Source organism: Anopheles funestus, assembly GCF_943734845.2.
Source record: "Anopheles funestus chromosome X unlocalized genomic scaffold, idAnoFuneDA-416_04 X_unloc_29, whole genome shotgun sequence".
Classification (NCBI taxonomy): domain Eukaryota; kingdom Metazoa; phylum Arthropoda; class Insecta; order Diptera; family Culicidae; genus Anopheles; species Anopheles funestus.
The window spans coordinates 1165857-1187246 of NW_026045153.1; the positions used below are offsets into that span (position 1 = coordinate 1165857).

The following is a 21390-nucleotide window of genomic DNA, read 5'->3' on the forward strand; positions in this document are numbered from 1 at the left end:
CTTTTTCCACAGACAACTTAGCACATCGGCGTAGAATAACTTTTGGTAGCTAATGACCAGATCTATCCAAATATGTGCTACAATTGAAGATCCATTGGAAACTGACCGAGTTATAAGGATCCAAAGTGGCAAAATGAGGAATTTTTTGGAAAAGTTGAGAAAATGTTAAGTCTTTGTACCTCAAATAACTTTTTCCACAGACAACTTAGCACATCGGCGTAGAATAACTTTTGGTAGCTAATGACCAGATCTATCCAAATATGTGCTACAATTGAAGATCCATTGGAAACTGACCGAGTTATAAGCATCCAAAGTGGCAAAATGAGGAATTTTTTGGAAAAGTTGAGAAAATGTTAAGTCTTTGTACCTCGAATAACTTTTTCCACAGACAACTTAGCACATCGGCGTAGAATAACTTTTGGTAGCTAATGACCAGATCTATCCAAATATGTGCTACAATTGAAGATCCATTGGAAACTGACCGAGTTATAAGCATCCAAAGTGGCAAAATGAGGAATTTTTTTGGAAAAGTTGAGAAAATGTTAAGTCTTTGTACCTCGAATAACTTTTTCCACAGACAACTTAGCACATCGGCGTAGAATAACTTTTGGTAGCTAATGACCAGATCTATCCAAATATGTGCTACAATTGAAGATCCATTGGAAACTGACCGAGTTATAAGCATCCAAAGTGGCAAAATGAGGAATTTTTTTGGAAAAGTTGAGAAAATGTTAAGTCTTTGTACCTCGAATAACTTTTTCCACAGACAACTTAGCACATCGGCGTAGAATAACTTTTGGTAGCTAATGACCAGATCTATCCAAATATGTGCTACAATTGAAGATCCATTGGAAACTGACCGAGTTATAAGCATCCAAAGTGGCAAAATGAGGAATTTTTTAGGAAAAATTGAGAAAATTTTAAGTCTTTGTACCTCGAATAACTTTTTCCACAGACAACTTAGCACATCGGCGTAGAATAACTTTTGGTAGCTAATGACCAGATCTATCAAAATATGTGCTACAATTGAAGATTCATTGGAAACTGACCGAGTTATAAGCATCCAAAGTGGCAAAATGAGGAATTTTTTTGGAAAAGTTGAGAAAATGTTAAGTCTTTGTACCTCGAATAACTTTTTCCACAGACAACTTAGCACATCGGCGTAGAATAACTTTTGGTAGCTGATGAGCAGATCTTTCCAAATCTGTGTTACAATTGAAGATCCATTGGAAACTGACCGAGTTATAAGCATCCAAAGTGGCAAAATGAGGAATTTTTTTGGAAAAGTTGAGAAAATGTTAAGTCTTTGTACCTCAAATAACTTTTTCCACAGACAACTTAGCACATCGGCGTAGAATAACTTTTGGTAGCTAATGACCAGATCTATCCAAATATGTGCTACAATTGAAGATCCATTGAAAACTGACCGAGTTATAAGCATCCAAAGTGGCTAAATGAGGAATTTTTTTGGAAAAGTTGAGAAAATGTTAAGTCTTTGTACCTCAAATAACTTTTTCCACAGACAACTTAGCACATCGGCGTAGAATAACTTTTGGTAGCTAATGACCAGATCTATCCAAATATGTGCTACAATTGAAGATCCATTGGAAACTGACCGAGTTATAAGCATCCAAAGTGGCAAAATGAGGAATTTTTTAGGAAAAATTGAGAAAATTTTAAGTCTTTGTACCTCTAATAACTTTTTCCACAGACAACTTAGCACATCGGCGTAGAATAACTTTTGGTAGCTGATGAGCAGATCTTTCCAAATCTGTGTTACAATTGAAGATCCATTGGAAACTGACCGAGTTATAAGCATCCAAAGTGGCAAAATGAGGAATTTTTTAGGAAAAATTGAGAAATTTTTAAGTCTTTGTACCTCGAATAACTTTTTCCACAGACAACTTAGCACATCGGCGTAGAATAACTTTTGGTAGCTGATGAGCAGATCTTTCCAAATCTGTGTTACAATTGAAGATCCATTGGAAACTGACCGAGTTATAAGCATCCAAAGTGGCAAAATGAGGAATTTTTTAGGAAAAATTGAGAAAATTTTAAGTCTTTGTACCTCGAATAACTTTTTCCACAGACAACTTAGCACATCGGCGAAGAATAACTTTTGGTAGCTGATGAGCAGATCTTTCCAAATCTCTGTTACAATTGAAGATCCATTGGAAACTGACCGAGTTATAAGCATCCAAAGTGGCAAAATGAGGAATTTTTTGGAAAAGTTGAGAAAATGTTAAGTCTTTGTACCTCGAATAACTTTTTCCACAGACAACTTAGCACATCGGCGTAGAATAACTTTTGGTAGCTGATGAGCAGATCTTTCCAAATCTGTGTTACAATTGAAGATCCATTGGAAACTGACCGAGTTATAAGCATCCAAAGTGGCAAAATGAGGAATTTTTTAGGAAAAATTGAGAAAATTTTAAGTCTTTGTACCTCGAATAACTTTTTCCACAGACAACTTAGCACATCGGCGTAGAATAACTTTTGGTAGCTAATGACCAGATCTATCCAAATATGTGCTACAATTGAAGATCCATTGGAAACTGACCGAGTTATAAGCATCCAAAGTGGCAAAATGAGGAATTTTTTAGGAAAAATTTAGAAAATTTTAAGTCTTTGTACCTCGAATAACTTTTTCCACAGACAACTTAGCACATCGGCGTAGAATAACTTTTGGTAGCTGATAAGCAGATCTATCCAAATCTGTGTTACAATTGAAGATCTTTCGGAAACTGACCGAGTTATAAGCATCCAAAGTGGCAAAATGAAGATTTTTTGTTAAAATTGAGAAAATGTTAAGTCTTTGTACCTCAAATAACTTTTTCCACAGACAACTTAGCACATCGGCGTAGAATAACTTTTGGTAGCTAATGACCAGATCTATCCAAATATGTGCTACAATTGAAGATCCATTGGAAACTGACCGAGTTATAAGCATCCAAAGTGGCAAAATGAGGAATTTTTTTGGAAAAGTTGAGAAAATGTTAAGTCTTTGTACCTCGAATAACTTTTTCCACAGACAACTTAGCACATCGGCGTAGAATAACTTTTGGTAGCTAATGACCAGATCTATCCAAATATGTGCTACAATTGAAGATCCATTGGAAACTGACCGAGTTATAAGCATCCAAAGTGGCAAAATGAGGAATTTTTTAGGAAAAATTGAGAAAATTTTAAGTCTTTGTACCTCGAATAACTTTTTCCACAGACAACTTAGCACATCGGCGTAGAATAACTTTTGGTAGCTAATGACCAGATCTATCAAAATATGTGCTACAATTGAAGATTCATTGGAAACTGACCGAGTTATAAGCATCCAAAGTGGCAAAATGAGGAATTTTTTTGGAAAAGTTGAGAAAATGTTAAGTCTTTGTACCTCGAATAACTTTTTCCACAGACAACTTAGCACATCGGCGTAGAATAACTTTTGGTAGCTGATGAGCAGATCTTTCCAAATCTGTGTTACAATTGAAGATCCATTGGAAACTGACCGAGTTATAAGCATCCAAAGTGGCAAAATGAGGAATTTTTTTGGAAAAGTTGAGAAAATGTTAAGTCTTTGTACCTCAAATAACTTTTTCCACAGACAACTTAGCACATCGGCGTAGAATAACTTTTGGTAGCTAATGACCAGATCTATCCAAATATGTGCTACAATTGAAGATCCATTGAAAACTGACCGAGTTATAAGCATCCAAAGTGGCTAAATGAGGAATTTTTTTGGAAAAGTTGAGAAAATGTTAAGTCTTTGTACCTCAAATAACTTTTTCCACAGACAACTTAGCACATCGGCGTAGAATAACTTTTGGTAGCTAATGACCAGATCTATCCAAATATGTGCTACAATTGAAGATCCATTGGAAACTGACCGAGTTATAAGCATCCAAAGTGGCAAAATGAGGAATTTTTTAGGAAAAATTGAGAAAATTTTAAGTCTTTGTACCTCGAATAACTTTTTCCACAGACAACTTAGCACATCGGCGTAGAATAACTTTTGGTAGCTGATGAGCAGATCTTTCCAAATCTGTGTTACAATTGAAGATCCATTGGAAACTGACCGAGTTATAAGCATCCAAAGTGGCAAAATGAGGAATTTTTTAGGAAAAATTGAGAAAATTTTAAGTCTTTGTACCTCGAATAACTTTTTCCACAGACAACTTAGCACATCGGCGTAGAATAACTTTTGGTAGCTGATGAGCAGATCTTTCCAAATCTGTATTACAATTGAAGATCCATTGGAAACTGACCGAGTTATAAGCATCCAAAGTGGCAAAATGAGGAATTTTTTAGGAAAAATTGAGAAAATTTTAAGTCTTTGTACCTCGAATAACTTTTTCCACAGACAACTTAGCACATCGGCGAAGAATAACTTTTGGTAGCTGATGAGCAGATCTTTCCAAATCTCTGTTACAATTGAAGATCCATTGGAAACTGACCGAGTTATAAGCATCCAAAGTGGCAAAATGAGGAATTTTTTGGAAAAGTTGAGAAAATGTTAAGTCTTTGTACCTCGAATAACTTTTTCCACAGACAACTTAGCACATCGGCGTAGAATAACTTTTGGTAGCTGATGAGCAGATCTTTCCAAATCTGTGTTACAATTGAAGATCCATTGGAAACTGACCGAGTTATAAGCATCCAAAGTGGCAAAATGAGGAATTTTTTAGGAAAAATTGAGAAAATTTTAAGTCTTTGTACCTCGAATAACTTTTTCCACAGACAACTTAGCACATCGGCGTAGAATAACTTTTGGTAGCTAATGACCAGATCTATCCAAATATGTGCTACAATTGAAGATCCATTGGAAACTGACCGAGTTATAAGCATCCAAAGTGGCAAAATGAGGAATTTTTTAGGAAAAATTTAGAAAATTTTAAGTCTTTGTACCTCGAATAACTTTTTCCACAGACAACTTAGCACATCGGCGTAGAATAACTTTTGGTAGCTGATAAGCAGATCTATCCAAATCTGTGTTACAATTGAAGATCTTTCGGAAACTGACCGAGTTATAAGCATCCAAAGTGGCAAAATGAAGATTTTTTGTTAAAATTGAGAAAATGTTAAGTCTTTGTACCTCAAATAACTTTTTCCACAGACAACTTAGCACATCGGCGTAGAATAACTTTTGGTAGCTGATTAGCAGATCTTTCCAAATCTGTGTTACAATTGAAGATCCATTGGAAACTGACCGAGTTATAAGCATCCAAAGTGGCAAAATGGGTAAAATTGTAAGGTCCAAAGCCAAGGGTAATTTTTTTTATTCCTCTAATAACTTCTAGCACAGACATTGAATCGGTTGGTGATGTATGGATAAAATGTAGCAAACAGTTGGAACTATCCATAAAATCTTAAAGATTGACGATCCAATGTATAGAACCGGAGTAATGTGCGATACTTGGTGAAAAATCGAGTGAAAAATTAACTATAAACTGTTTTTGGCCCATAACTCGAATACTAGACATCGGAAGGGGGGGTTGTAGAACGATTTTTTGTTGCCCTATCGATTCCCTATCGAACGAGCAAAAGTTGTTTTTTTGACCAAAAAGTACCCCTACTCTAGTAAAATTGGCCTGATTTTACTAGTCCCCGGTACCCGTACAGGCAAAATGAGCAAAATGCTCAAGTATGAATGGTTTTTGGCCCATAACTCGAATACTAGACGTCGCAGGGGGGTGTCGTGGAACAATTTTTGGTAGCACTTGAAATTATCTATCGATTGACATATACTTGATTTTTTGACCAAAAAGTTCCCTAGACTAGTAAAAATCGCATCATTTTACTAGAGTCGGGTACCCTGGACGAAAAACCGCTATAATTGCAGTTTTTGGCTAATAACTCGAATACTAGACGTCGCAAGGGGGTGTCGTGGAACAATTTTTGGTAGCCCTTGAAATTATCTATCGATTGACATATACTTGATTTTTTGGCCAAAAAGTTCCCTAGACTAGTAAAAATCGCATCATTTTACTAGAGTCGGGTACCCTGGACGAAAAACCGCTATAATTGCGGTTTTTGGCTAATAACTCGAATACTAGACGTCGCAGGGGGGTGTCGTGGAACAATTTTTGGTAGCCCTTAAAATTATCTATCGAATGACATATACTTGATTTTTGGCCAAAAAGTTCCCTAGACTAGTAAAAATCGCATCATTTTACTAGAGTCGGGTACCCTGGACGAAAAACCGCTTAAGTTGCGGTTTTTGGCTAATAACTCGAATACTAGACGTCGCAGGGGGGTGTCGTGGAACAATTTTTGGTAGCCCTTGAAATTATCTATCGAATGACATATACTTGATTTTTGGCCAAAAAGTTCCCTAGACTAGTAAAAATCGCATCATTTTACTAGAGTCGGGTACCCTGGACGAAAAACCGCTATAATTGCGGTTTTTGGCTAATAACTCGAATACTAGACGTCGCAGGGGGGTGTCGTGGAACAATTTTTGGTAGCCCTTGAAATTATCTATCGAATGACATATACTTGATTTTTGGCCAAAAAGTTCCCTAGACTAGTAAAAATCGCATCATTTTACTAGAGTCGGGTACCCTGGACGAAAAACCGCTATAGTTGCGGTTTTTGGCTAATAACTCGAATACTAGACGTCGCAGGGGGGTGTCGTGGAACAATTTTTGGTAGCCCTTGAAATTATCTATCGAATGACATATACTTGATTTTTGGCCAAAAAGTTCCCTAGACTAGTAAAAATCGCATCATTTTACTAGAGTCGGGTACCCTGGACGAAAAACCGCTTAAGTTGCGGTTTTTGGCTAATAACTCGAATACTAGACGTCGCAGGGGGGTGCCGTAGAACAATTTTTGGTAGCCCTTGAAATTATCTATCGAATGACATATACTTGATTTTTTGACCAAAAAGTTCCTAGACTAGTAAAAATCGCATCATTTTACTAGAGTCGGGTACCCTGTACGAAAAACCGCTATAGTTGCGGTTTTTGGCCAATAACTCGAATACTAGACGTCGGAGGGGGGTGCCGTAGAACAATTTTTTGTAGCCCTTGAAATTACCTTTCGAATGATATATAGTGGTTTTTTGGTCAAACAGTGACCCCGAGACTAGTAACGCTCCATACACAAAACCGCCTAAAAAGATTTGGTTTTGCAAAATTTTGAAAATTGCGTCAAAATTTTTTTTCAAAAAGTACCAAATCGTGATCAGAACTCACTATAGACCATAAAAAGTGAAATCCGATGATCATTTGCAACACTTGGTCAATCGAGAAAAATTTCACTTTTTTACTAGAGTCGGATACCCTGAACGAAAAATCGCTCAAGTGATGGTTTTTCGCCAATAACTCGAATACTAGACGTCGGAAGGGGGTGTCGTAGAACAATTTTTTGTAGCCCTTGAAATTACCTTTCGAATGATATATAGTGGTTTTTTGGTCAAAAAGTGACCCCTAGTCTAGTAACGCTCCATACAAAAAACCGCCTAAAAAGTTTTGGTTTTGCAAAATTTTGAAAAGTTCAAAAAAATTTTTTTTTCAAAAACTACTAAAACGTGATAAGAACTTACTATAGACCATGAAAAGTGATATCCGATGACAATTTGCAAAAGTTGGTAACTAGTAAAAAATTTCACTTTTTTACTAGAGTCGGGTACCCGTACATTGAACATTTTGTATGGAAAACAACACTTGGTGCACCAAACTTTGTACCGCGAATAACTTTTTTGCCCGGCATCGGAGCGCATGGTCGTGGAACAACTTTTTGTAGCGCGTCACGAGACGCATCTAATTCTGAAGAAAGATCGAGAAAATGTTGAAAATTGGCCGAGTTATGGCAGGTGAAAGAAAAAGCTTAGGTCGCGAATAACTTTTTTGCCCGACATCGGAGCACATGGTCGTGGAAGACTTTTAGCTTGCATTTGTCGAGATCTGTCCAAATCACAAAGAAAATCCAAAATCGGTCGGTAAATGACTGAGATATGGGCAAAAATAGGTTGAAACGTGCGCACCGGGGTTGAACGGGGTTGAAATAGGTTGAAATAGAGGTTTTTCGCGAATAACTTTTGTGCCCTACGTCTGAGCACATGGGTGTAGAATACTTTTTGGTAGAATTTCACGAGATGTAACGAAAACAGAAGAAATTTTGGAAAAATGTTGAAAATTCACCGAGTTACATCGAAGAATAGGTGCAAATGTGAACATTTTGTATGGAAAACAACAGTTGGTGCACCAAACTTTGTACCGCGAATAACTTTTTTGCCCGGCATCGGAGCGCATGGTCGTGGAACAACTTTTTGTAGCGCGTCACAAGACGCATCTTATTCTGAAGAAAGATCGAGAAAATGTTGAAAATTGACCGAGTTATGGCAGGTGAAAGAAAAAGTTTAGGTCGCGAATAACTTTTTTGCCCGACATCGGAGCACATGGTCGTGGAAGACTTTTAGCTTGCATTTATCGAGATCTATCCAAATCACAAAGAAAATCCAAAATCGGTCGGTAAATGACTGAGATATAGTCAAAAATAGAAATTGAAATGCGAATCGCGAGAAATCAGCCTGAAGGTAGGCAATTCGTATAAGCCATTCAAAGTATTAGAAGCTACTTTTTCGAATAACTTTTTCCACAGACAACTTAGCACATCGGCGTAGAATAACTTTTGGTAGCTGATGAGCAGATCTTTCCAAATATGTGCTACAATTGAAGATCCATTGGAAACTGACCGAGTTATAAGCATCCAAAGTGGCAAAATGAGGAATTTTTTTAGAAAAATTGAGAAAATGTTAAGTCTTTGTACCTCAAATAACTTTTTCCACAGACAACTTAGCACATCGGCGTAGAATAACTTTTGGTAGCTAATGACCAGATCTATCCAAATATGTGCTACAATTGAAGATCCATTGGAAACTGACCGAGTTATAAGCATCCAAAGTGGCAAAATGAGGAATTTTTTTGGAAAAGTTGAGAAAATGTTAAGTCTTTGTACCTCGAATAACTTTTTCCACAGACAACTTAGCACATCGGCGTAGAATAACTTTTTTTAGCTAATGACCAGATCTATCCAAATATGTGCTACAATTGAAGATCCATTGGAAACTGACCGAGTTATACGCATCCAAAGTGGCAAAATGAGGAATTTTTTTTGGAAAAGTTGAGAAAATGTTAAGTCTTTGTACCTCGAATAACTTTTTCCACAGACAACTTAGCACATCGGCGTAGAATAACTTTTGGTAGCTAATGACCAGATCTATCCAAATATGTGCTACAATTGAAGATCCATTGGAAACTGACCGAGTTATAAGCATCCAAAGTGGCAAAATGAGGAATTTTTTGGAAAAGTTGAGAAAATGTTAAGTCTTTGTACCTCGAATAACTTTTTCCACAGACAACTTAGCACATCGGCGTAGAATAACTTTTGGTAGCTAATGATCAGATCTATCCAAATATGTGCTACAATTGAAGATCCATTGGAAACTGACCGAGTTATAAGCATCCAAAGTGGCAAAATGAGGAATTTTTTTGGAAAAGTTGAGAAAATGTTAAGTCTTTGTACCTCGAATAACTTTTTCGACAGACAACTTAGCACATCGGCGTAGAATAACTTTTGGTAGCTAATGACCAGATCTATCCAAATATGTGCTACAATTGAAGATCCATTGGAAACTGACCGAGTTATAAGCATCCAAAGTGGCAAAATGAGGAATTTTTTTGGAAAAGTTGAGAAAATGTTAAGTCTTTGTACCTCGAATAACTTTTTCCACAGACAACTTAGCACATCGGCGTAGAATAACTTTTGGTAGCTAATGACCAGATCTATCCAAATATGTGCTACAATTGAAGATCCATTGGAAACTGACCGAGTTATAAGCATCCAAAGTCGCAAAATGAGGAATTTTTTTGGAAAAGTTGAGAAAATGTTAAGTCTTTGTACCTCGAATAACTTTTTCCACAGACAACTTAGCACATCGGCGTAGAATAACTTTTGGTAGCTAATGACCAGATCTATCCAAATATGTGCTACAATTGAAGATCCATTGGAAACTGACCGAGTTATAAGCATCCCAAGTGGCAAAATGAGGAATTTTTTAGGAAAAATTGAGAAAATTTTAAGTCTTTGTACCTCGAATAACTTTTTCCACAGACAACTTAGCACATCGGCGTAGAATAACTTTTGGTAGCTGATGAGCAGATCTATCCAAATCTGTGTTACAATTGAAGATCCATTGGAAACTGACCGAGTTATAAGCATCCAAAGTGGCAAAATGAGGAATTTTTTTGGAAAAGTTGAGAAAATGTTAAGTCTTTGTACCTCGAATAACTTTTTCCACAGACAACTTAGCACATCGGCGTAGAATAACTTTTGGTAGCTAATGACCAGATCTATCCAAATATGTGCTACAATTGAAGATCCATTGGAAACTGACCGAGTTATAAGCATCCAAAGTGGCAAAATGAGGAATTTTTTTGGAAAAATTGAGAAAATGTTAAGTCTTTGTACCTCGAATAACTTTTTCCACAGACAACTTAGCACATCGGCGTAGAATAACTTTTGGTAGCTAATGACCAGATCTATCCAAATCTGTATTACAATTGAAGATCCATTGGAAACTGACCGAGTTATAAGCACCCAAAGTGGCAAAATGAGGAATTTTTTTGGAAAAGTTGAGAAAATGTTAAGTCTTTGTACCTCGAATAACTTTTTCCACAGACAACTTAGCACATCGGCGTAGAATAACTTTTGGTAGCTAATGACCAGATCTATCCAAATATGTGTTACAATTGAAGATCCATTGGAAACTGACCGAGTTATAAGCATCCAAAGTGGCAAAATGAGGAATTTTTTTGGAAAAGTTGAGAAAATGTTAAGTCTTTGTACCTCAAATAACTTTTTCCACAGACAACTTAGCACATCGGCGTAGAATAACTTTTGGTAGCTAATGACCAGATCTATCCAAATATGTGCTACAATTGAAGATCCATTGGAAACTGACCGAGTTATAAGCATCCAAAGTGGCAAAATGAGGAATTTTTTTGGAAAAGTTGAGAAAATGTTAAGTCTTTGTACCTCGAATAACTTTTTCCACAGACAACTTAGCACATCGGCGTAGAATAACTTTTGGTAGCTAATGACCAGATCTATCCAAATATGTGCTACAAATGAAGATCCATTGGAAACTGTCCGAGTTATAAGCATCCAAAGTGGCAAAATGAGGAATTTTTTTGGAAAAGTTGAGAAAATGTTAAGTCTTTGTACCTCAAATAACTTTTTCCACAGACAACTTAGCACATCGGCGTAGAATAACTTTTGGTAGCTAATGACCAGATCTATCCAAATATGTGCTACAATTGAAGATCCATTGGAAACTGACCGAGTTATAAGCATCCCAAGTGGCAAAATGAGGAATTTTTTTGGAAAAGTTGAGAAAATGTTAAGTCTTTGTACCTCGAATAACTTTTACCACAGACAACTTAGCACATCGGCGTAGAATAACTTTTGGTAGCTAATGACCAGATCTATCCAAATATGTGCTACAATTGAAGATCCATTGGAAACTGACCGAGTTATAAGCATCCAAAGTGGCAAAATGAGGAATTTTTTAGGAAAAATTGAGAAAATGTTAAGTCTTTGTACCTCGAATAACTTTTTCGACAGACAACTTAGCACATCGGCGTAGAATAACTTTTGGTAGCTAATGACCAGATCTATCCAAATATGTGCTACAATTGAAGATCCATTGGAAACTGACCGAGTTATAAGCATCCAAAGTGGCAAAATGAGGAATTTTTTTGGAAAAATTGAGAAAATGTTAAGTCTTTGTACCTCGAATAACTTTTTCCACAGACAACTTAGCACATCGGCGTAGAATAACTTTTGGTAGCTAATGACCAGATCTATCCAAATCTGTATTACAATTGAAGATCCATTGGAAACTGACCGAGTTATAAGCACCCAAAGTGGCAAAATGAGGAATTTTTTTGGAAAAGTTGAGAAAATGTTAAGTCTTTGTACCTCGAATAACTTTTTCCACAGACAACTTAGCACATCGGCGTAGAATAACTTTTGGTAGCTAATGACCAGATCTATCCAAATATGTGCTACAAATGAAGATCCATTGGAAACTGTCCGAGTTATAAGCATCCAAAGTGGCAAAATGAGGAATTTTTTTGGAAAAGTTGAGAAAATGTTAAGTCTTTGTACCTCAAATAACTTTTTCCACAGACAACTTAGCACATCGGCGTAGAATAACTTTTGGTAGCTAATGACCAGATCTATCCAAATATGTGCTACAATTGAAGATCCATTGGAAACTGACCGAGTTATAAGCATCCAAAGTGGCAAAATGAGGAATTTTTTAGGAAAAATTGAGAAAATGTTAAGTCTTTGTACCTCGAATAACTTTTTCGACAGACAACTTAGCACATCGGCGTAGAATAACTTTTGGTAGCTAATGACCAGATCTATCCAAATATGTGCTACAATTGAAGATCCATTGGAAACTGACCGAGTTATAAGCATCCAAAGTGGCAAAATGAGGAATTTTTTTGGAAAAGTTGAGAAAATGTTAAGTCTTTGTACCTCGAATAACTTTTTCCACAGACAACTTAGCACATCGGCGTAGAATAACTTTTGGTAGCTAATGACCAGATCTATCCAAATATGTGCTACAATTGAAGATCCATTGGAAACTGACCGAGTTATAAGCATCCAAAGTGGCAAAATGAGGAATTTTTTTGGAAAAGTTGAGAAAATGTTAAGTCTTTGTACCTCGAATAACTTTTTCCACAGACAACTTAGCACATCGGCGTAGAATAACTTTTGGTAGCTAATGACCAGATCTATCCAAATATGTGCTACAATTGAAGATCCATTGGAAACTGACCGAGTTATAAGCATCCAAAGTGGCAAAATGAGGAATTTTTTAGGAAAAATTGAGAAAATTTTAAGTCTTTGTACCTCGAATAACTTTTTCCACAGACAACTTAGCACATCGGCGTAGAATAACTTTTGGTAGCTGATGAGCAGATCTATCCAAATCTGTGTTACAATTGAAGATCCATTGGAAACTGACCGAGTTATAAGCATCCAAAGTGGCAAAATGAGGAATTTTTTTGGAAAAGTTGAGAAAATGTTAAGTCTTTGTACCTCGAATAACTTTTTCCACAGACAACTTAGCACATCGGCGTAGAATAACTTTTGGTAGCTAATGACCAGATCTATCCAAATATGTGCTACAATTGAAGATCCATTGGAAACTGACCGAGTTATAAGCATCCAAAGTGGCAAAATGAGGAATTTTTTTGGAAAAATTGAGAAAATGTTAAGTCTTTGTACCTCGAATAACTTTTTCCACAGACAACTTAGCACATCGGCGTAGAATAACTTTTGGTAGCTAATGACCAGATCTATCCAAATCTGTATTACAATTGAAGATCCATTGGAAACTGACCGAGTTATAAGCACCCAAAGTGGCAAAATGAGGAATTTTTTTGGAAAAGTTGAGAAAATGTTAAGTCTTTGTACCTCGAATAACTTTTTCCACAGACAACTTAGCACATCGGCGTAGAATAACTTTTGGTAGCTAATGACCAGATCTATCCAAATATGTGTTACAATTGAAGATCCATTGGAAACTGACCGAGTTATAAGCATCCAAAGTGGCAAAATGAGGAATTTTTTTGGAAAAGTTGAGAAAATGTTAAGTCTTTGTACCTCAAATAACTTTTTCCACAGACAACTTAGCACATCGGCGTAGAATAACTTTTGGTAGCTAATGACCAGATCTATCCAAATATGTGCTACAATTGAAGATCCAATGGAAACTGACCGAGTTATAAGCATCCAAAGTGGCAAAATGAGGAATTTTTTTGGAAAAGTTGAGAAAATGTTAAGTCTTTGTACCTCGAATAACTTTTTCCACAGACAACTTAGCACATCGGCGTAGAATAACTTTTGGTAGCTGATGAGCAGATCTTTCCAAATCTGTGTTACAATTGAAGATCCATTGGAAACTGACCGAGTTATAAGCATCCAAAGTGGCAAAATGAGGAATTTTTTAGGAAAAATTGAGAAAATGTTAAGTCTTTGTACCTCGAATAACTTTTTCCACAGACAACTTAGCACATCGGCGTAGAATAACTTTTGGTAGCTGATGAGCAGATCTTTCCAAATCTGTGTTACAATTGAAGATCCATTGGAAACTGACCGAGTTATAAGCATCCAAAGTGGAAAAATGAGGAATTTTTTAGGAAAAATTGAGAAAATTTTAAGTCTTTGTACCTCTAATAACTTTTTCCACAGACAACTTAGCACATCGGCGTAGAATAACTTTTGGTAGCTGATGAGCAGATCTTTCCAAATCTGTGTTACAATTGAAGATCCATTGGAAACTGACCGAGTTATAAGCATCCAAAGTGGCAAAATGAGGAATTTTTTAGGAAAAATTGAGAAAATGTTAAGTCTTTGTACCTCGAATAACTTTTTCCACAGACAACTTAGCACATCGGCGTAGAATAACTTTTGGTAGCTAATGACCAGATCTATCCAAATATGTGCTACAATTGAAGATCCATTGGAAACTGACCGAGTTATAAGCATCCAAAGTGGCAAAATGAGGAATTTTTTTAGAAAAATTGAGAAAATGTTAAGTCTTTGTACCTCAAATAACTTTTTCCACAGACAACTTAGCACATCGGCGTAGAATAACTTTTGGTAGCTAATGACCAGATCTATCCAAATATGTGCTACAATTGAAGATCCATTGGAAACTGTCCGAGTTATAAGCATCCAAAGTGGCAAAATGAGGAATTTTTTTGGAAAAGTTGAGAAAATGTTAAGTCTTTGTACCTCGAATAACTTTTTCCACAGACAACTTAGCACATCGGCGTAGAATAACTTTTGGTAGCTAATGACCAGATCTATCCAAATATGTGCTACAATTGAAGATCCATTGGAAACTGACCGAGTTATAAGCATCCAAAGTGGCAAAATGAGGAATTTTTTTGGAAAAGTTGAGAAAATGTTAAGTCTTTGTACCTCGAATAACTTTTTCCACAGACAACTTAGCACATCGGCGTAGAATAACTTTTGGTAGCTAATGACCAGATCTATCCAAATATGTGCTACAATTGAAGATCCATTGGAAACTGACCGAGTTATAAGCATCCAAAGTGGCAAAATGAGTAATTTTTTGGAAAAGTTGAGAAAATGTTAAGTCTTTGTACCTCGAATAACTTTTTCCACAGACAACTTAGCACATCGGCGTAGAATAACTTTTGGTAGCTAATGACCAGATCTATCCAAATATGTGCTACAATTGAAGATCCATTGGAAACTGACCGAGTTATAAGCATCCAAAGTGGCAAAATGAGGAATTTTTTTGGAAAAGTTGAGAAAATGTTAAGTCTTTGTACCTCGAATAACTTTTTCCACAGACAACTTAGCACATCGGCGTAGAATAACTTTTGGTAGCTAATGACCAGATCTATCCAAATATGTGCTACAATTGAAGATCCATTGGAAACTGACCGAGTTATAAGCATCCAAAGTGGCAAAATGAGGAATTTTTTTTGGAAAAGTTGAGAAAATGTTAAGTCTTTGTACCTCGAATAACTTTTTCCACAGACAACTTAGCACATCGGCGTAGAATAACTTTTGGTAGCTAATGACCAGATCTATCCAAATATGTGCTACAATTGAAGATCCATTGGAAACTGACCGAGTTATAAGCATCCAAAGTGGCAAAATGAGGAATTTTTTGGAAAAGTTGAGAAAATGTTAAGTCTTTGTACCTCGAATAACTTTTTCCACAGACAACTTAGCACATCGGCGTAGAATAACTTTTGGTAGCTAATGACCAGATCTATCCAAATATGTGCTACAATTGAAGATCCATTGGAAACTGACCGAGTTATAAGCATCCAAAGTGGCAAAATGAGGAATTTTTTTGGAAAAGTTGAGAAAATGTTAAGTCTTTGTACCTCGAATAACTTTTTCCACGGACATTTTAGCACATCGGCGTAGAATAACTTTTGGTAGCTAATGACCAGATCTATCCAAATAGGTGCTACAATTGGAGATCCATTGGAAACTGACCGAGTTATAAGCATCCAAAGTGGCAAAATGAGGAATTTTTTTAGAAAAATTGAGAAAATGTTAAGTCTTTGTACCTCAAATAACTTTTTCCACAGACAACTTAGCACATCGGCGTAGAATAACTTTTGGTAGCTAATGACCAGATCTATCCAAATATGTGCTACAATTGAAGATCCATTGGAAACTGTCCGAGTTATAAGCATCCAAAGTGGCAAAATGAGGAATTTTTTTGGAAAAGTTGAGAAAATGTTAAGTCTTTGTACCTCAAATAACTTTTTCCACAGACAACTTAGCACATCGGCGTAGAATAACTTTTGGTAGCTAATGACCAGATCTATCCAAATATGTGCTACAATTGAAGATCCATTGGAAACTGACCGAGTTATAAGCATCCAAAGTGGCAAAATGAGGAATTTTTTTGTAAAAGTTGAGAAAATGTTAAGTCTTTGTACCTCGAATAACTTTTTCCACAGACAACTTAGCACATCGGCGTAGAATAACTTTTGGTAGCTAATGACCAGATCTATCCAAATATGTGCTACAATTGAAGATCCATTGGAAACTGACCGAGTTATAAGCATCCAAAGTGGCAAAATGAGGAATTTTTTTTTGGAAAAGTTGAGAAAATGTTAAGTCTTTGTACCTCGAATAACTTTTTCCACAGACAACTTAGCACATCGGCGTAGAATAACTTTTGGTAGCTAATGACCAGATCTATCCAAATATGTGCTACAATTGAAGATCCATTGGAAACTGACCGAGTTATAAGCATCCAAAGTGGCAAAATGAGGAATTTTTTTGGAAAAGTTGAGAAAATGTTAAGTCTTTGTACCTCGAATAACTTTTTCCACAGACAACTTAGCACATCGGCGTAGAATAACTTTTGGTAGCTAATGACCAGATCTATCCAAATATGTGCTACAATTGAAGATCCATTGGAAACTGACCGAGTTATAAGCATCCAAAGTGGCAAAATGAGGAATTTTTTTGGAAAAGTTGAGAAAATGTTAAGTCTTTGTACCTCGAATAACTTTTTCCACAGACAACTTAGCACATCGGCGTAGAATAACTTTTGGTAGCTAATGACCAGATCTATCCAAATATGTGCTACAATTGAAGATCCATTGGAAACTGACCGAGTTATAAGCATCCAAAGTGGCAAAATGAGGAATTTTTTTTGGAAAAGTTGAGAAAATGTTAAGTCTTTGTACCTCGAATAACTTTTTCCACAGACAACTTAGCACATCGGCGTAGAATAACTTTTGGTAGCTAATGACCAGATCTATCCAAATATGTGCTACAATTGAAGATCCATTGGAAACTGACCGAGTTATAAGCATCCAAAGTGGCAAAATGAGGAATTTTTTGGAAAAGTTGAGAAAATGTTAAGTCTTTGTACCTCGAATAACTTTTTCCACAGACAACTTAGCACATCGGCGTAGAATAACTTTTGGTAGCTAATGACCAGATCTATCCAAATATGTGCTACAATTGAAGATCCATTGGAAACTGACCGAGTTATAAGCATCCAAAGTGGCAAAATGAGGAATTTTTTTGGAAAAGTTGAGAAAATGTTAAGTCTTTGTACCTCGAATAACTTTTTCCACGGACATTTTAGCACATCGGCGTAGAATAACTTTTGGTAGCTAATGACCAGATCTATCCAAATAGGTGCTACAATTGGAGATCCATTGGAAACTGACCGAGTTATAAGCATCCAAAGTGGCAAAATGAGGAATTTTTTTAGAAAAATTGAGAAAATGTTAAGTCTTTGTACCTCAAATAACTTTTTCCACAGACAACTTAGCACATCGGCGTAGAATAACTTTTGGTAGCTAATGACCAGATCTATCCAAATATGTGCTACAATTGAAGATCCATTGGAAACTGTCCGAGTTATAAGCATCCAAAGTGGCAAAATGAGGAATTTTTTTGGAAAAGTTGAGAAAATGTTAAGTCTTTGTACCTCAAATAACTTTTTCCACAGACAACTTAGCACATCGGCGTAGAATAACTTTTGGTAGCTAATGACCAGATCTATCCAAATATGTGCTACAATTGAAGATCCATTGGAAACTGACCGAGTTATAAGCATCCAAAGTGGCAAAATGAGGAATTTTTTTGTAAAAGTTGAGAAAATGTTAAGTCTTTGTACCTCGAATAACTTTTTCCACAGACAACTTAGCACATCGGCGTAGAATAACTTTTGGTAGCTAATGACCAGATCTATCCAAATATGTGCTACAATTGAAGATCCATTGGAAACTGACCGAGTTATACGCATCCAAAGTGGCAAAATGAGGAATTTTTTTTTGGAAAAGTTGAGAAAATGTTAAGTCTTTGTACCTCGAATAACTTTTTCCACAGACAACTTAGCACATCGGCGTAGAATAACTTTTGGTAGCTAATGACCAGATCTATCCAAATATGTGCTACAATTGAAGATCCATTGGAAACTGACCGAGTTATAAGCATCCAAAGTGGCAAAATGAGGAATTTTTTTGGAAAAGTTGAGAAAATGTTAAGTCTTTGTACCTCGAATAACTTTTTCCACAGACAACTTAGCACATCGGCGTAGAATAACTTTTGGTAGCTAATGACCAGATCTATCCAAATATGTGCTACAATTGAAGATCCATTGGAAACTGACCGAGTTATAAGCATCCAAAGTGGCAAAATGAGGAATTTTTTTGGAAAAGTTGAGAAAATGTTAAGTCTTTGTACCTTGAATAACTTTTTCCACAGACAACTTAGCACATCGGCGTAGAATAACTTTTGGTAGCTAATGACCAGATCTATCCAAATATGTGCTACAATTGAAGATCCATTGGAAACTGACCGAGTTATAAGCATCCCAAGTGGCAAAATGAGGAATTTTTTTGTAAAAGTTGAGAAAATGTTAAGTCTTTGTACCTCGAATAACTTTTTCCACAGACAACTTAGCACATCGGCGTAGAATAACTTTTGGTAGCTAATGACCAGATCTATCCAAATATGTGCTACAATTGAAGATCCATTGGAAACTGACCGAGTTATAAGCATCCAAAGTGGCAAAATGAGGAATTTTTTTGGAAAAGTTGAGAAAATGTTAAGTCTTTGTACCTCGAATAACTTTTTCCACAGACAACTTAGCACATCGGCGTAGAATAACTTTTGGTAGCTAATGACCAGATCTATCCAAATATGTGCTACAATTGAAGATCCATTGGAAACTGACCGAGTTATAAGCATCCCAAGTGGCAAAATGAGGAATTTTTTTGTAAAAGTTGAGAAAATGTTAAGTCTTTGTACCTCGAATAACTTTTTCCACAGACAACTTAGCACATCGGCGTAGAATAACTTTTGGTAGCTAATGACCAGATCTATCCAAATATGTGCTTCAATTGAAGATCCATAGGAAACTGACCGAGTTATAAGCATCCAAAGTGGCAAAATGAGGAATTTTTTAGGAAAAATTGAGAAAATTTTAAGTCTTTGTACCTCGAATAACTTTTTCCACAGACAACTTAGCACATCGGCGTAGAATAACTTTTGGTAGCTGATGAGCAGATCTTTCCAAATCTGTGTTACAATTGAAGATCCATTGGAAACTGACCGAGTTATAAGCATCCAAAGTGGCAAAATGAGGAATTTTTTAGGAAAAATTGAGAAAATTTTAAGTCTTTGTACCTCGAATAACTTTTTCCACAGACAACTTAGCACATCGGCGTAGAATAACTTTTGGTAGCTGATGAGCAGATCTTTCCAAATCTCTGTTACAATTGAAGATCCATTGGAAACTGACCGAGTTATAAGCATCCAAAGTGGCAAAATGAGGAATTTTTTGGAAAAGTTGAGAAAATGTTAAGTCTTTGTACCTCGAATAACTTTTTCCACAGACAACTTAGCACATCGGCGTAGAATAACTTTTGGTAGCTAATGACCAGATCTATTCAAATATGTGCTACAATTGAAGATCCATTGGAAACTGACTGAGTTATAAGCATCCAAAGTGGCAAAATGAGGAATTTTTTGGAAAAGTTGAGAAAATTTTAAGTCTTTGTACCTCGAATAACTTTTTCCACAGACAACTTAGCACATCGGCGTAGAATAACTTTTGGTAGCTGATGAGCAGATCTTTCCAAATCTGTGTTACAATTGAAGATCCATTGGAAACTGACCGAGTTATAAGCATCCAAAGTGGCAAAAAGAGGAATTTTTTAGGAAAAATTGAGAAAATGTTAAGTCTTTGTACCTCGAATAACTTTTTCCACAGACAACTTAGCACATCGGCGTAGAATAACTTTTGGTAGCTAATGACCAGATCTATCCAAATATGTGCTACAATTGAAGATCCATTGGAAACTGACTGAGTTATAAGCATCCAAAGTGGCAAAATGAGGAATTTTTTAGGAAAAATTGAGAAAATTTTAAGTCTTTGTACCTCGAATAACTTTTTCCACAGACAACTTAGCACATCGGCGTAGAATAACTTTTGGTAGCTGATGAGCAGATCTATCCAAATATGTGCTACAATTGAAGACCCATTGGAAACTGACCGAGTTATAAGCATCCAAAGTGGCAAAATGAGGAATTTTTTTGGAAAAGTTGAGAAAATGTTAAGTCTTTGTACCTCGAATAACTTTTTCCACAGACAACTTAGCACATCGGCGTAGAATAACTTTTGGTAGCTAATGACCAGATCTATCCAAATATGTGCTACAATTGAAGATCCATTGAAAACTGACCGAGTTATAAGCATCCAAAGTGGCAAAATGAGGAATTTTTTAGGAAAAATTGAGAAAATGTTAAGTCTTTGTACCTCGAATAACTTTTTCCACAGACAACTTAGCACATCGGCGTAGAATAACTTTTGGTAGCTAATGACCAGATCTATCCAAATATGTGCTACAATTGAAGATCCATTGGAAACTGACCGAGTTATAAGCATCCAAAGTGGCAAAATGAGGAATTTTTTTAGAAAAATTGAGAAAATGTTAAGTCTTTGTACCTCAAATAACTTTTTCCACAGACAACTTAGCACATCGGCGTAGAATAACTTTTGGTAGCTAATGACCAGATCTATCCAAATATGTGCTACAATTGAAGATCCATTGGAAACTGACCGAGTTATAAGCATCCAAAGTGGCAAAATGAGGAATTTTTTTGGAAAAGTTGAGAAAATGTTAAGTCTTTGTACCTCGAATAACTTTTTCCACAGACAACTTAGTACATCGGCGTAGAATAACTTTTGGTAGCTAATGACCAGATCTATCCAAATATGTGCTACAATTGAAGATCCATTGGAAACTGACCGAGTTATAAGCATCCAAAGTGGCAAAATGAGGA

The 21390-nt window shown here is 36.2% G+C and overlaps 1 protein-coding gene and 1 long non-coding RNA gene across 2 annotated transcripts in view; both read right to left on the reverse strand.

Annotated features, from left to right (window-relative positions):
• Positions 1-21390, reverse strand: part of LOC125773305 (uncharacterized) — a 130410-nt gene that overhangs the window by 25961 nt on the left and 83059 nt on the right. The window lies entirely within an intron of this gene.
• Positions 1325-20953, reverse strand: LOC125773306 (uncharacterized). Its single transcript, XR_007420023.1, has 3 exons — positions 20297-20953; positions 11413-11601; positions 1325-1690 (listed from the first exon to the last, which is right to left on the reverse strand). It is a non-coding gene; the product is annotated as an uncharacterized LOC125773306 (long non-coding RNA).